This window comes from Peromyscus eremicus, chromosome 8b (genome assembly GCF_949786415.1).
Source record: "Peromyscus eremicus chromosome 8b, PerEre_H2_v1, whole genome shotgun sequence".
NCBI classification, from domain to species: domain Eukaryota; kingdom Metazoa; phylum Chordata; class Mammalia; order Rodentia; family Cricetidae; genus Peromyscus; species Peromyscus eremicus.
This window is the reverse complement of record NC_081424.1, coordinates 32,456,735-32,473,804: the sequence shown is the minus strand read 5'-3', so window position 1 is coordinate 32,473,804 and position 17,070 is coordinate 32,456,735. Positions and strand designations below refer to the sequence as shown.

General features: G+C 39.0%; 2 pseudogenes; both read left to right on the top strand.

Annotated features, from left to right (window-relative positions):
- Window positions 1-5,173: 5,173 nt before the first annotated feature.
- Window positions 5,174-11,203, top strand: LOC131918818 (trace amine-associated receptor 6-like; annotated as a pseudogene).
- A 4,476-nt stretch (window positions 11,204-15,679) lies between these two features.
- Window positions 15,680-16,733, top strand: LOC131918817 (trace amine-associated receptor 7b-like; annotated as a pseudogene).
- Window positions 16,734-17,070: the final 337 nt, after the last annotated feature.

Here is a 17,070-nt window from a genome sequence, read left to right as displayed (position 1 = left end):
ATGTCAATTATAAATATTATTTATTTGATAATTTCTATTTTATCATTTAAAAAGTTGGTTAATGTGAGTGCCAAGATAAAAAATTTTTGGAAAATCTTGTTAAAACAAATCATACAGAAATTCAGACCCAGACAAGAGAATTTAAAAGTGAACCAAACTCAGCATTGCATTATATGGTTACAGACAAACAGCCTAAGGCTTCAAACAGCCAAACTTAATCTATCCGGTAACCTTACAGGAACTGCCAAATGCTCAAGGCTGTGTACAAGCTGATGGGACTCCTGTGTAAATGTTAGATTGAAGAGATTCAAGGAAGCTATAGTGTCATATGATATACATTCTCCGTTTGTAAAGCAGATGTTAAACTCATGGTCAACTTGTAGTAGAATTATTCCTCAAGACTGGAAAGATTTGGTTACAGCTGTCCTAGAAGCTGGTCCACAGTTCAAATGAAGGACCTGGTGGAAAAATGAGGCTAAGACAATTGAACAATGGTGTAGGGCTAGAGGTATGGAAGTTTCCCAAGATCAACCTCTTGGAGAAGGTGATTATGCTGATATACAAAGACAATCTTTATATGATGACCACACCCTAATTTTATGCCTTGAATGCTTGGGACAGAATTTAAGAAGTAGGAAAGAAAATTGAGTCATTTACAAAAGTTTTACAGGACCCAAAGGAAACCTTCATGGATTTCTTACAAAGGCTGTCTTCAGCAGTAAATAGAATGATACCAAATTCAGAAGCTAGACAGATAATAATTGAAACTCTGGGTTTTGAAAATGCTAATGGAGCATGCAAAAGGGTAATTAGGCCATTAAAGGCAAGATCAGCACCCTTGATGGGATGGATCTGTGATACAATTAATACTGAATCTCATGACCATGATGATGCTTGGATAGGAGAGTTGATTTCCAGAGGTTTTAAGAAAAGTAGTAATGTCAAATGCTTTAATTTTGGTAAACAAGGTCACCTAAAAAGGGACTATAAACAGGGCATTCCTAGAAAAAAATGTTTTTTCAAGGAATAACCCCAACAGAATGTCCCTCCCTTCTGGATTATGCAGAAGGTATGGTAAAGGCAAACACTGGACTAAGGAATGTCGATCAACAAGGGATAGACAAGGCAATCCTTTGCCTTTGCCTTTGGGAACTCCCTGAGGGTCCAATCTCAGGCCCCCATGACAAATTCAGTTCAGTCCTTTCCTGCCATCATAGAAGAAACTCCTTCTCAGAGCATTTAAAGGACCTAATGTCTATTGTAAAAAACCATACTGCTCTGGATTTTTATAAAATAAAACAAAAATTTAACAAGAAACCATAAATCAAAATTGATAAAGATTAGATTTGGAAACTCCCCAAAGTTACTGTTAGGGAAGGGTTTTTTTTTCTTTCAAGATAATGAAGGCTAAGGAATCTGACAACAATGGACAAATGAGACATCTGAAGAAAAAGAACAAATCACCCAGAAAAACATATCCCAAGAAAAAGAGTAAATTGGTCTATTGGTATATCATATTTCTAACAGGATAAAATTTTATAACTCTTCCTAAAGTGAACCATGACCACACCTAACAGTGACTTTGAAGTCTCCCAAGAGATAACCAGGCCCCACAATGACAATTCCATCAGGACGATGATAATACCACTAAGCTGACAAACACGCCCCACCCCAAAGATCAGCTTTGGACTACAAACTGCTCAGGACAATTTCAAGATGGCTAGCTGAGACAATCCATCCTCACAGACTACTCAAGCAAGGACAGGAGACAAGCCCTGCATTTTCCTATTATGCAGAGACTGGACAACAAATGATACAGCTACCTCTCCTAGAACTTGACAATTATTCCCAAATTTTTCTTTTCAGGATCCCCTAAAGATGCCTTTGCCCCCAGATAGCAGGAAGTAATTTAAAGAACATGATACCCACATTCCCAAGAGGTGGGGTGGGTGGTTTTTGGTTGTTCAGTGGGTTATGGATAATTGTCATTGTTTAGGGTGTTTAATTACAAAGGAGACTAGATTCAGGGTTCTTACTTTAAAAAAAAGAAAGAAAAAGGAAAAAGAGTATATCAATAAGAGGTAGATTATTGAATCTACTCTGAAAAAAAGAGATATAGAAATGATGGGATAAAAGGGCAGACTACTGAATCAACTATGAAAAGAAAAAGGGGAGGAATATAGATATGATAAGATAAAAAGGTAGATTATTGAATCTACTTTTAAAAGGCAACTACTAGTTTTAAATATTTTATATTGGATTGGATTTTTGTATATTGTATACAAATTATGTATATTGATACAAATTTGAGATTGATTTTGTTAGAAAATACTGTGCATATATTTCTAATCTTGTTCAAGGTTATTGTTCAACATACAGTTCATTTAACAATGTAATGCAAATTGCTAGTCCTAGAAAATATTACCAACTAATTAGGATATAAGAAATGCAAATTAATAGTTATTACAATCAAATTTGTAGTCATGTTGGGTATATTTTCAAGGTCAAACAGAAATATATTTTACATATGCAGGTCATCTTCAAACACTTCAGAGATCTACAGAATATGGCATTTAAGGTATTTTAATAACATAGACACTTTTTTTTATGACTATGAGACATGTCTGCTCCCAGCAGCATCAATATACTTCAGAGAAAATGATGAGCATCAGAGAAACTCCATATGGAGTTTATGTTCTTTGTTGACTGTTGACAGCATGCTGTCCAAAATGGACAAGCAGGACACAAAAGAAAGGACTGCTGATCCTTGCCAAGACAAGGTAGGAAGGCTCTTTAGAAAATTCTGCTTCACAGAGAAGTCTGTTAGATATGCTAGGCTTGTAGACTGAAGATGGATACCCCAACTTCACAGAGAAATCTTGGGTGACTGTCCAGGTAGTCAGCTGTTTCTGTCATTTCTCACAATTTTTTTTTGGAGTCTCTTGTTTGCCCTTTCTGATTACTCAATTAATATTATTTTCTTCTTGGGTCTCTGAGGGAGTTGAAGATTAGATAGTTATAGTTTTCCTTGTTAACAAATTCAGAAAAGAAAATCACTAAGAGGTGTGTAAGTGTATAAATTTGAAAGACACCAAAAGATAGTTTTTGGTTGGTAATACAAGTTAGGATAGAAAGTGAAATAGGTACATTTTGGACTCACCAAAATAGGCCAAATAATGAAGTTTTTTGTCTGAATCTGTCAAATGTTAATGGATTAGACATTGTTAATGTAATTCTTGACAGTATATATTGTATATACTTATATATATATATACTTATTGTATATATTATATATAGTTTTTCTTATATTAGTTATAACCTTCTTTTATGATTTTAGACAAAAAGGGTGAAATACGATGACATATTGTATACCCTAAATAACTTGCATGAGGATCAGAGGACAATGTCAGCCACTAGATTAGACATAGAGATCAGGCAGTGGTGGCACACACCCTTAATCCTATCACCCGGGAGGCAGAGATCTGTCTGGATCTCTGTGAGTTTAAGGTCACACTGGAAACAGAACCAGACAGTGATGGCATACACCTTTAATTCCAGTACTGGGAAGCACACATGCCTTAAATCCCAGGAAGTGATGTCTGGGTAGAGAAAGGTATATAGGGTGTGAGGAAACAGGAACTCACTCTCTTCAGGCTGAGGATTTTGTAGAGGTAAGGACATGGCTGGCTTGTTCTGTTTCTCTGATCATTCAGCTTTCACTCCAATATCTGGCTGTGGGTCTTTTCTTAGAAGACCTTTTAAGATTTGTATTATACTCCAATCCACTCTTACTATTTCTGTTCAGAAAAGGGCAGTATTCCCATGGGTATAAACAAAGCATAATCTATTAGGTTGAAGTAGGACCTCAGTTTTAAGGCTGTGGAAAGCAACTCAGTGTGAGGAATAGGTTCCCAAAGCCAGCCAAAGCTTCAGGGAGAGCCCCTACTCCCACTGCTAGGGGTCTCTCAAGTAGACCAACTATACAACAGTCACTCAAATGTAAACAGCCTACGTTGGTCCCAGACAGGTTCCCTGGCTGTCAGTTCATGGACTCTGTGAGCTCCTAAGGGCCCATGTTAGTTGTTTCTGTTGGTTCCCATGTGATGACCTGACCCCCATGGCTCATACAATCCTTCCTCCCTCGCATCATCAGGATTCCCTGAGCTCAGCCCACCTCTGCTTTTTATCTTTCAGTTCTCTGTATTAGGTCATTTCAGTGAGAATTTAGGAATTATGTAAGTAAAACTTTGTATTTAGTCAGTATGATATTAAGTATTGTACACTGATTTAACCATTTAATTATTAAAATGTGAAATTGCACCATTACTTAATAAAAAAAAAATCTAGGCCTTGTGGCCCATGTGATCTGACTCCTCCCTCCATACTATGAATGCTGCCACATGGTTGAGAGCTGAGTCCATCTCAAGGCCTTGCTTCACTCTCAGAATAACAGATTCTAGTTGGTCACTGCCTGTGTCTTGCTTTGGCGGTTTTGGAATATGAACTCAGGAATCCAGTGAGTACATCTTGTTGAACATTTTCACTAAAATAAGCTTAAATTTTGATAATACAAACCCAAATATAGAAATTTAAGATGTGTCCAAAAATATCACAGCATCGATTGTTATTTATGTTCAATAACTAAATGAGATATGTCAAAACAAATGATGGTATACTATAGAATACTGAAATTATTCAGAAAAGGAACAAAGAACAGAATTTGACCATCAAATTCTTCCTTACCTCTTCTTGTATCATGAAGCCTGACCAGTCAAATGTATCTCTAGTTTCATTTTAGTCTACATTTGATCTACCCCAGACACAAAATGGCTTTATCATTCCATCTCTCTGCTTTGTTTACTATCCCTCCATCAATTAACCATGGTTGATAAATCCACTAGATAGATTCCATAGCTTATTATTTACTTCATGAATCTAAAAGTTTATTCAAAATATAAATTACATTAAAACTTTAATGTTATGTACAGTTTAGTACATCATCTTTCCTGCCCATGCCATCCAGTTTCAGACCATTGAATTGTATCTCTTATTTTTCAGTCTCTCCATTCCCTCTTTATAAACCAAACACTGTCCAGAATCGATAAAGATGAAACCAAGAGAATATTGATATTACAAAATGACATTCTCTGTGTGTAGTCATCGTGTAGCCTTGATGGAGAAAGCCCATGAGGTGGTCGCCAACCAAATGTAAGCTCTGTGATATGGTACACACGGATTCCATTGGGAGACTCCTGCCCTCTTAAGATGTGGGTGAGATGTTTCAGTGGCTCTCTCACAATCCCTGCTGGCAGTCTGTCCATGACAGGAAACTTTATGGGATTTTCCTAAGATGTTGTTTATGGACTATGACTTTGAAGAAGGTACTGACAAAGGGATTAAGTTTTAGTCCCTACTTAAGTCTCCTTATGCAGTAATAGTCCTTAACTTGCCTAACATTTATTTGGAGCAGAAGGAAGTTATAATTGGGAAAGTAATTTGAGTGATTGGGTGAAACCTACACTAGCCCTCTCTGCCATGTAACAAAGAAGTACATTTTTCACATGACAGAACACACATAGAACACAAAGAGCCTTGACAGAGCTTATATGGATTCCCTACAGGAGCTACCTTTTCACTGAGGTTGCATATCAGATATCCTGCATATCAGATGGTTGTATTACAATTCGTGAAAGTATCAAAATTACAGTTATGAAGTAGCAATAAAATACTTTTATGGTTGGAGGGTCCTTACAACATGAGAAACTGAATTAGGAAGATTGAGAATCACTGCATTAGAATCTAACCCACGAAGAAAGGGCATAAAACCTTTCTGCCTGTTTCCTCTCACTAGATGTCTACTTAATTTGGGCTTTATATGACCTCAGACCATCATTACTGTATCCTTCTCTAATGAGGAATGCTTCACATTCTCTATCACTTGGGTGATTACAAGTTAGTGTACTTTTAATAAGGTGTTTCAGGAGCCAACAACTTGTAAACTAATGTTCAAGTGCAGAAATGAGAATGAAAACTGCTGTTCACCAAAGAACCAAAAGTTTGTCTGAGAATCATGCTCTCAGGGTTAGAATCTTAAACCCCAGGGAAACAAAACTTCTGTCCAACCTTGATCTGACTTTTAGTGGACTAACTTACTTAAAATAAATTCGTAAACAACCATGGAAGTAACATTTGTACAGTAATGTCACAGGTGCTGGGAATATTTCCTAATTATATCTTACCTCAGCATTAAGTTTTCACAGAGTTAGCCTAAAAGCAAAAGTCAAATTAACCTGGATGACTCTATTGAGTTTAGATTGTCTAATGTAAGTGCAGAATAGTTACAATATAAAAACATTGAAGTGACGTTTTGCTTTGCCTGTACCTGACCAATATTGTGTTTACTGCACTATAGGGCATTGGCTTTCCCTTTCTAGTGCTTACTGCATCTATGGTCACTACCACATGATGCAGTTACATCATTTGTTACAGTGTACTCAAATCAAAGTCACTATGTGATATATCTATCTGTATACTGTTTATTGCTGCAGTATTCACTGTAGGCTAGTCTGGGATCAGCCTGCTTACCTAACAATAGAAGAATGAATTAAGGAAATGTATAGATATCAAGTGGGGTATTATTTAGTCACAGAAAATAAAATTACTTGTGATTCCATATCTTGGAAAATGGAGACAGGAGTATTAGACTTCAAGGTCATCTTCAGTTCCTAAGAGTATTTGAAGTAAATTATGCAACATGAAGTTTTGAATCATGAGCTATAACTACTTAGAATTTGCGGTAGTAAAAGGATGTGCAGCTCTTGTGGAAGACCTGTTTTGAGTTTCCAGTACCTACATTAGGCAGTTCTCAACTGCCTGTAACACAGGATCAGGTGGATCTGGCTTCCTTTGGAACCTACATTCACATTTACAAAGCCACATACAGACATATAGGTAAAGATACCATATGTGGCAGTGTGTGCCTTTCAACCAGCTCTGTGGGACAAAGACAGGTAGATCTAACTGGTTCACTGGCCAGCCTTTCTCGTTCAGTAGGGAATGACAAGCTCCATGTTTATATACAGACTCTATTTCAAAACTAAGAGGAAGAGTAAGTTGCCTACCATCTATCTGTAACATGCACACCACACATACCAACATAAACAGAGACTCCAATTATGATATATGACCTTTCTTTTTGTAGGGTCTCACTATGTAGCTCGATCTGACTTAGAACTTACTCTGCAGACCAGGGTAATCTTGAATTTGTAGAGATCTACTTGGCTCAGTGATGGGATGAGGTGTGTGCCACCATGCTTGGCTGTATTGTGTTATTCGTTAGTGTGTATGTGTGTTTGGTTTTAACTTTATGCATTTCATTTAAAAGTGAGAATTTCTCTCATTTCCCTCTTCCTACCATCTCTGCCATTTTTAGCACTGAGGGTGTTCTCTGATAAACACCAAATCTTAAGAAGAGACTTATGTAAGTTTCTTCTCATTGTTCATACCTCACCTTTTGGAGATTCCTATTGTCATCATTTCTGATGTGCATTTTGGCTTTGTTTCCTGGGAGTTTTTCCTCACTTATTAATCAACATTAGGGGTGGAGGTAGTGAAAAGTGAGTAATACATGTTAAACCTGTAGGAACAAGGGGCTGGCTAAAGAAACCCACCCTGACCCCGGAGCCCAGAACTAGGGAAAGATGCCTCAGATAAGGCCAGTGAAAGAAACACAGTTTGGCTCAAATTAGAGCCATCTCTGCCCTCGACCAACTGACTTGTGAAACCAACCAATCACAGAGCAGGATGGTGGTACCCTGCCCCTGGGGCCCAGGACCAGGGAAAGAAACACAGCCAGGGTTTGGGACTTGAGCCAGAGAAATGAACACTTTATTTCCAAACCCAGAACCAATGAAAAATGCCCTGACTCTGAAACCAGCACCAAAGAAACACTCTTGGTTCCTAGAATCAGAGTCACTGAAAGAAATGTGCCCTGGCCTTAGAATTAGTGTCAAAAAGCTAAGTGAGATCAGTGAAAGAAAAACATTTTGGCTCAAACCAGAGCCATCTCTGTCCCTGGCCACTGACTTGTGAAACCAACAAATCATAGAGCAGGACAGTAGCACCATGGCCCTGAGGCCAAGGACCAGGGTAAAATATACAGTCTGGGTTTGGGACCTGGGCTAGAGAAATCAACACTTTCTCCCCAAACCCAGAACCAGGGAAACATGCTCTGACTCTGAAACTGGTACCAAAGTAACGATCTTGGTCCCTAGAATCAGTGTCAGTGAAAGAAATGTATCCTGGCCTTAGAAGCAGTGTCAAAAAGCCAAGAAAGGCCAGTGAAAGAAACACAGTTTGGCTCCGAAATCAGGGCCATCTATGCCTTTAGCCCACAAAACTGCCAATACCTGGGCAGAAAAAAACTAACCAATCACTGGTTGACTCTGCCCCCAAGACATCCTGTATGAGCCACTAACCCTGGTCAGTTGTGGGCTGTTCTCTCCACCCTGGTGGAGGCAGTCACTCTCCTGGGCTCCTCCTTCTCAAATAAATCTCTTTCTCAAAAGAGTTTTGGATGTCAAGATCTTCATTCACTCGTGTAGAGAAGAACTGTGCTGAGAAGTCCCTCAGTGGACAGAGCAAGGAGGAGCTGAACAGAAGATCCTTGCTGAGATGTCCCTCAGTGGATAGAGCAAGGAAGAGTTGAAAAAGTAACACTTTTCTCTGCAGTGCGAATCTTAAATGGTCTTATTAATAAAATCAAACCTGAAGCCAGTTATCGAGGTGAATGCTGGAAGATCAGAGAAGCAGAACAAGCCACAGCCACCTCATCTCACCAATTCCTAAGCTGATCTCGTTTTCTCAAACTGGAAGCCTCTGTGTCTTCATCCAAATGGATCTCAGCTGAACTGCAGCTCAAAGCCTGAAAGCTTAACCAGGCTTTAGTTCCTCGTTCTCATGCCTTATATACCTTTCTGCTTCCTGCCATCACTTCCTAGGATTAGATACGTGTGTCACCATGCCTGGCTGTTTCCAGTGTGGCTTTGAACTCACAGAGATCAGGATGGATCTTGGCCTCCAGAATGATAATTAAAGGTGTGTGTGTGTGTGTGTGTGTGTGTGTGTGTGTGTGTGTGTGTGTGTGCCATTTTCTGGCCTCTATGTCTATCTAGTGGCTGTTCTGTCTTCTGACCCCAGTAAGTTTATTAGGATGCACAGTATATTGGGGGGCACAATATTTCACCACATTTCTCTGGAGCTGGAGGAGATTGTTACATTTCTGCAGGGGTTCTGCTTTTTGCAGAGTGAAGCAAAAGAAGCAGCATCTTAGGCTGGAGAAGCAGAGCTCTGATAAGAAGCCCTCTTCAGTGGGGGTTGAGAAAAGCTCAGCTGTGGCAGCTATCCAGGAGAGGAGCAGGGTTACTATATCCTGCAAGGAGACCATCCCCCTTTACACCAGGTGTAGCCTGTCTCTCCCAAACAGTCAGTATACCCTTCCCTGCTGTAGCAATTCCAGGCCTGACTCTCCCGAGCAGTCAGAAAAACTTCTCTTCCAGGGCTGAGCTGTCTCTGTGCAGCTCCAGCCATCTGAGCTGTCCTAAGCAGCTAAAGGTGTTGCCTGAGTCCCCAAGTAGTCAGGATACCTTTCCCCAGAGTTGCAAAACTCACATTTTGGTGCTGAAACCTGGGACCAAACCCACAGAATTGCAACAAATTTATTTACAAAACCCTCACCAAATTTCAGTGCTGTGGGATGTTCTATATGGCAAATGTGTTGCTGATTGGTCAATAAAACACTGATTGGCCGTTGGCTAGGCAGGAAGTATAGGCGGGACAAGGAGGAGAATAAAGCTGGGAAGTGGAAGGCTGAGTCAGAGAGACACTGCCAGCCGCCACGATGAAAAGCCGCATGTGAAGATGCCGGTAAGCCACGAGCCATGTGGCAAGGTATAGACTAATGGAAATGGATTAATTTAAGCTGTAAGAACAGTTAGCAAGAAGCCTGACACGGCCTTACAGTTTGTAACCAATGTAAGTCTCTGTGTTTACTTGGTTGGGTCTGAGTGGCTGTGGGACTGGCGGGTGAGAGAGATTTGCCCTGACCGTGGGCCAGGCAGGAAAACTCTAGCTACATTTCAGGGCTTTGACAATGAGGACAGTCCTAGACACATAGACCAGGTACTGAAAATGACTGGTTAAATTACAGTCACAGCAGATGATTTGCTGCATATTTTTTGATGACTAATTGGAGCTGGATTAAAAAATATTATTTCTCAGATTACACTGAGACATTAGAATCATGATCAACACAATGATATTTATGAAACACACAAATTTAAGTAAAATTCACACCTGCTTTATAGGTTCAAAGATTAAATCTGAAGTCAAGCTGGGACAGGGAATGGGGAAATGTTTGATAATAATGTTTTGGATATGCAAATTAATGAGGATTTTTATTTACCCTTCAGCAAAATAAATCCATCTTATCGGATGGATCAGAATTTGTGCCTGCATAAACAGCAAGAAAGATGGTGCCAGGAAAAGAAATTTGTCACCCATAGCCCTCTGCTACAAGACCCCAAAGGATTCCTCTGTGAAAACCCAGGTCCTTGGTCATTGTCTACATAGTATTTGACCTCTGGGTTGTGCTGGCTGTATTTGAAAACCTCCTGAAGATGAGGCTCACTCTTCATTTCAAGCAATTGAATTTCATCATTGTATTTCTGGCTTACTCTGATTCTGGTTGGAAGTCTCTGTGATGCCCTTCAGCATGGTCACATCCATTGAGAGCTGCTGGCACTTTGGGAGAAACTTCTCTACTCTACTCACCTGCTGTGATGTGGCATTTTGTTGCTCTTCTCTCTTCCACCCATGCTTCGTCTCCATGGACAGGTACATCATTGTCACTGACCCTTTGGTCTATCCAACCAAGTTCACAGTGTCTGCATCAGGAATTTGCCTCAGCATTTCCTGGGTTCTGCCCCAGTGTACAACAGTGCTCTGTTCTACATAGATGTTTATGACCCTGACCTGGAAGATTTATCTAGTGTTGTTAACTACATAGAAGGATATCAGTATGTTCTAAACTAAGGCTGAGTACTCACAGGTTTTCTGTTATTTTTTCAGACCTGCCTTTATTATGGCAATACTATATAGTCATATTTTTATAGTGACTAGAAAACAATCTAAAAAGGAAAAGTAAAAAACATCATTTACAAGGACAGTCATTTTTAAGGATATATAAAGCCAATGTGGCCAAAGGAGACAGAAAAGCTGCCAAACCATGGGTCAAAGCGATAGCATTTGTGATCATCTATGACCATGTATGATCACTTCCTTCACTGATTCTTTTAAGGAGTTCATAACACCTTTCTACAGTTATAAGACATTTTGGTGGTTTAGCTACTATAACTCAGCTCAAAATTCATTGATTTGTGCTTTTTTTTCTCTTTGATTCATGAAAACATCCAGTAACTTGACATGTATCAATAATTTATCACCATGGAATGTGTGGCAATACATTGATTAATAGTTATGGGCTAATTTAAGATATAGAGCTAGCTAGCTAGCTAAAAGCTTGAGCCATGGCCATGCAGTTATAATTAATATAAGCCTCTGTGTGTTTACTTGGGAGATGCAGTGGGAGACATTTGTCCCAACTGCCGGCAGGCCAGGACACAGGAAATCTTCCAGCTACTGGCAGATTTAGCTTTTGCTAATACAGACACCCAAAAAAAGTTTCTGGTCTATATGCTGCTTGTTGGAAGCATTGAATCACTGCTTCCCAGAGTTGGTGGTAGGCGTACCTCATCCATGTTGGGAAGCTGAGATGGGCAGAGTTGGTAGCCAAGGCTGCCTCATTGGTCCTAGTCACACAGTTTAGCAGTTCAAAATCTCTCCTGATCAGAAAAAGATTATAGATACACAGAAGACAGATTCAGATGGATAAACCTCTAAATGGTTTATATTATATATATATAATATATATATAATATTATATATATATATATATATATATATATTTGAAAGAGAGTGGAAGGGGAGGATGGACAGTTATATAAAGAAAAATATAATTAAAAAAATAAAGTCTTTAAAGAGACAGTAAAAATAATATAAAAAAATAAGCCATGTAAAGATGGAAATCACACAGAGTCTAGATTATATTGTCTTTGGGATTTTACCTGGAGAGAGACATTTGATTGTAAAGGCTGCTGAGTTAAACCAATATATGTATTTTAAAGGTATCTTGACTTCAAAATTTATGTCCAAGCATATTTTGCTTTGGAAAAGAGGTCCTACTTTTCTTTCCACAGAAGATGAGAAGCTGTGGATTCCTTCCAGATTAATATGGATCAAGGAAGACTCCCGAGAGATCTCCAGTTGATCCAACATCTAGAACAGTTTCAAAGTAACTGACTCCGAGAATACAGCTTCACAGACTACTCCAGTTAGGACTTGATCACAATCCTAAAATTTTCTTTGTGTCCCCATAAGACTAACAGTGCCCTCAGTCAGCAGGAAGTAGCCTAGAAAACTATGGCCACATTCCAAAAAAATGGATTATGGATGTTTGTCTTTGTTTAGACATTGGTTATAAGTTGTTATTGATCATAGTCAATCTCTTTCTAAAAGAAAAAAGGGGGATATGATATATAGATATGATGGGATGAAAGGGTAGATTATTGAATCTATTTTTAAAGAGCAACAACTTGTTTGAAATGTTTTACATTGCTATGGATTTTAGTTTATTGATTAAAATTTAAAGTTAATTTTGTTATATAGTATGTAGATTTCTACTCTTGTTTAGGTATTATGCTTATGCAACTCATTTAAAATATAATATATAATTAAAAATACAAATTAATAGTCATCTACAATAGTCAAAATTATAGTCATATTAATTAGGTTTTCTAGATATGCAGGGATATATTTCAGATAGATAGGTAATCTTCAAACACTTCAATGACCTACAGAATATGGAATTTGAAATGTTTTTAAGAACTTAGATTTTTCTGAACAATGAGACACATCTGCTCCTGACATCACCAATTATTTCAGAGAAGATGATGGGCATCAAAGAAACTCCACATGAAGTTTACTTTCTTTATGGCAAAAGTTAGCCATTTGGGCAAGAAACTGCTCTTGCCTAGACTGCTTGATGATATGTTATATAAACTGGACATACAGGACCCATAAGAAAATGACCACTGAATTTTGCCAAAACAAGGCAAGATGGTCCTTCCAGTTCCTACTTCACAGAGGAGACTGCCAGACATTCTGCAGGACACAGGGAGAAGCAGCTGAGAGACTCTAGGCCTATAGGATGAAGATGGATTCCCCAACATTGCAAAGGAACTTTGGATGACTGTCCAGGCAGACAGCTGTCTCTGTCATATCCAGAATTTTGAAAGTTGCTTACAAAGCACTTCCTGTTTACTTAGGTATATTATATCCTTCTGAGGTCTTTGGTAGAGTTCAATACTAGATAGTTATAATTATAGTTTTCCTTGGTTACTATGAAAGATGAATTAGATATGAAAATTTAGACTCATAGAAATAAGATAGATGATAGAGTATTTTCTTTAATTTTGCCGAATATAAATAGACTAGATATTGTAACTGTAACTTTTCTGCTTGATAACTGTTCTATTATATATAATTTTACTATGTTAAAGTTAAAACCTTCCTTTTTGTTTAGACAGAAAAGGGGAAATGCTATGGAATGTCTTTCTGTATGCTGTGAATATATGTTGCTATGATTGGTTAATAAAGAAGCTGCTCTATCCTGTGGTGAGTCAGGTTCTACCCAGGCAGGAAATCCAATAGAGAAAGAGGAAGAACAAAGGCAGAGGCAGAGAGATGCCAGCCCGCTGCCCAAGGAGCAACATGCCAGCGGACTGGTAATGCCACAGCAACATGGAAACTTAGAGATTAATAGAAATGGGTTAAATTTTAAGAGCTATCAAGAAGCTTGCCATAGGCCATACAGTTTGTAAATAATATTAAGCCCCTGAGTGATTATTATAGAAGTGGCTGCAGGACTGTGGGTGAGAGATTTGTCCCAACCATGGGGCCAGGCAGGACCAGAGAAACTTCTGGCTACAGACAGCTTACAATTAAACAGAGGTGTGAAAAATATTATCATTGTATTCAGCATGTGTAGGAATGTCTGCATGTGTGCATATACATGTAGAAGCCTGTAGGTGGCACTGGTTGTCTTCTCCAGTTGCTCTCCTTTTCTTCTTTGAGGCAAGGTCTCTCAGTTGAACCCATACTTGCCAACACTACTATTCTAGCTAGCCCACTTGTTCTGGGAATCAACTGTGTCTCCTTCTGAGCACTGAAGTTGCAGGTGGGCAGCCATATCTACCAGGCATTTATTAGTTTTCTGAGGATCCAAACTCCTATCCCAACAGGTACAAAGTGCCAGCACTTTGTTTACTGGGTAATCCACTGCCTGGAAAGTGTGGTTTTATTTTGAATAGAACAAGAAATGCAATTCAAAATTTATTACCTTTTTGTTGCTAATCTAGGCAAATAAGAAAATAACTGTTCTGTATATTATTATTATTATTATTATTATTAAAAATATAATGCTATTTTGACTGCCACTAAACTACAGAGATAGTTCATGTTCATAGGTATTGATGGAAGCAAAATTTTTAAAAAAATCTTTAGGTAGATTTTAATGTGAAGTATTTATTGCATAATGTACAACTCGATACCAAAAAAGCAGTACTAACAATGTCCAGATTTTCAACAGAAAAGGATTTTCAGAGATTAGGCAGATTCAGTAACAGTGTTTTGTAAGGAGAAACATTTCCAAAGTAAAATAGGCATGCACTAGGACAACATACCCTGAAGATTCCTTTCACATTTGAGATTGGTGGCATCTTTCTAATGATTCCATTAAATCAGAGAAGAAATCCTGTTTGTTATACTAGCCACCTTGCTTCATTCCACAAGCAAATCCTTGAAGTCCATTACCCGCTTTACCAAATTAAAAATATTTTCAAGAGAAAAGTAGTTGTTCTTATGGCTCTCCATCTTATTTCTTTAAAAAGGACCAATGCCTGAAGGAAGAAAGAACCTTAATGCAGGAATTTTGATGACTTTCAATAAAAGAGTCACTGATAAAATTTCTCAAGAAGGGGAGAGGTCATTTTTAATAGTTGAACAAAGTTTTAAATTCTGGGTAAAGTTCTGCTAGGGAAGAAATCACAAGTACATCTGTTACACAGAAAGATCGGTTGTTATCACCAGCAAATTAGAAGAGGTAAAATTTGGCTGTGGCACAAACAACATACTCACTGGCAAGCTCTCACTTACCTCACCTTGCACCATGGGGATTCAGTCTTAGGGACACACTGTACTTGGCATCATTAGGTTGCTTTCCTGCGCGTTAAAAGTGCTTGAGGGCATTAATGTAGGTTAGTTAAAGATGATGAAATTGCTAACAAAAGGTGAGATTTAAATGTGTGTCACAGAGTAGATTGGTGCTTTGAGATGTGAGGAAATACATAAAGCAGAGATAATGTTTAATTTAGACTTAAACAGGATTCATGTAATAAAGAAGATTGACTGTGAATTAGGAAGCAAATAATTTTAGGAAATGAAAATCCATTAGAAATTACATATTATGCATTTTTTTTTCCTGAGGATTTTTGGAATTGCAAGCATGGCTACAGATAATGGTAGTTTTCTCTGAGAACAAGACAGCATCCTGAGCAGAGGACTGGTCTCTGCCATATCTGTCCAGCTGTGCTATGAGAACTTGAACGGATCCTGCATCAGGAACCCTTACTCCCCAGGCCCTTGCCTCATCCTCTATGCAATCTTTGGCTTTGGGGCTGTGCTGGCTGTGTGTGGAAACCTCCTGGTGATAATGTCCATTCTTCACTTCAGACAGCTACACTCTCCTGCCAACTTTCTGGTGGCATCCCTGGCCTGTGCTGACTTCTTGGTGGGACTGACTGTGATGCCCTTCAGTACAGTGAGGTCTGTGGAGAGCTGCTGGTACTTTGGGGACAGTTACTGTAAATTACACACTTGTTTTGATGCATCATTCTGTTACTCTTCTATCTTTCACTTGTGCTTCATCTCTGTGGATAGATATATTGCTGTCAGTGACCCCCTGATTTACCCCACCAGGTTCACTGCATCTGTGTCTGGCAAGTGCATCACCTTCTGCTGGCTCCTGTCCATCATCTACAGCTTTTCCCTCCTTTACACAGGGGCAAATGAGGCTGGGCTGGAGGATCTAGTGACTGCCCTCACCTGTGTGGGAGGCTGTCAACTCGCAGTGAATCAAAGCTGGGTCTTCATCAATTTTCTGTTATTTTTCATCCCCACACTTGTCATGATAACTGTCTACACTAAGATTTTCTTCATTGCTAAGCAGCAGGCTCAGAGGATTGAGAGAATGAGTGACCAGACGGCCAAGGCATCAGACAGCTACAAGGACAGGGTGGCCAAGAGGGAGAGGAAAGCAGCCAAAACCCTGGGAATCGCAGTGGCAGCCTTCCTGCTTTCCTGGCTGCCGTACTTCATTGACTCCATCATTGATGCCTTCCTGGGCTTCATCACACCCACGTATGTGTATGAAATACTAGTTTGGATCATCTACTTCAACTCAGCCATGAACCCCTTGGTTTCGGAAAGCCATCAGACTGATTGTCACTGGCAGAATCTTGAGGGAGAATTCCTCAGCCACCAACTTGTTTCTTGTGTAGATTCAGTTTAGTTGGGGATTGAAAAGAGAGTCACAACTAAACAACACCAGGGAACTGAGTGCCACATCTGATACTGAATGGTCATGGATTATGCTTCAGCTCTGAATGAAAAACACTTAATTCCAGCTTCTGTTTTCTTCAAGAAATGTAAAATTAGTTTCTATCTGTAATGGAACTGGATTACCCAGGAACTAACCATTGTCCACTGTGTTTTGCGCTGGTTAGTGTTGCTTGGTTCTCTGTCGCCCCTTTTCCCGCCTTTCTAAAATTCTAATTGTTGGCTTTTGTTAAATTTTTTAGCCTCAATTTCCAACATACAGTCATTAAATACTTAGTA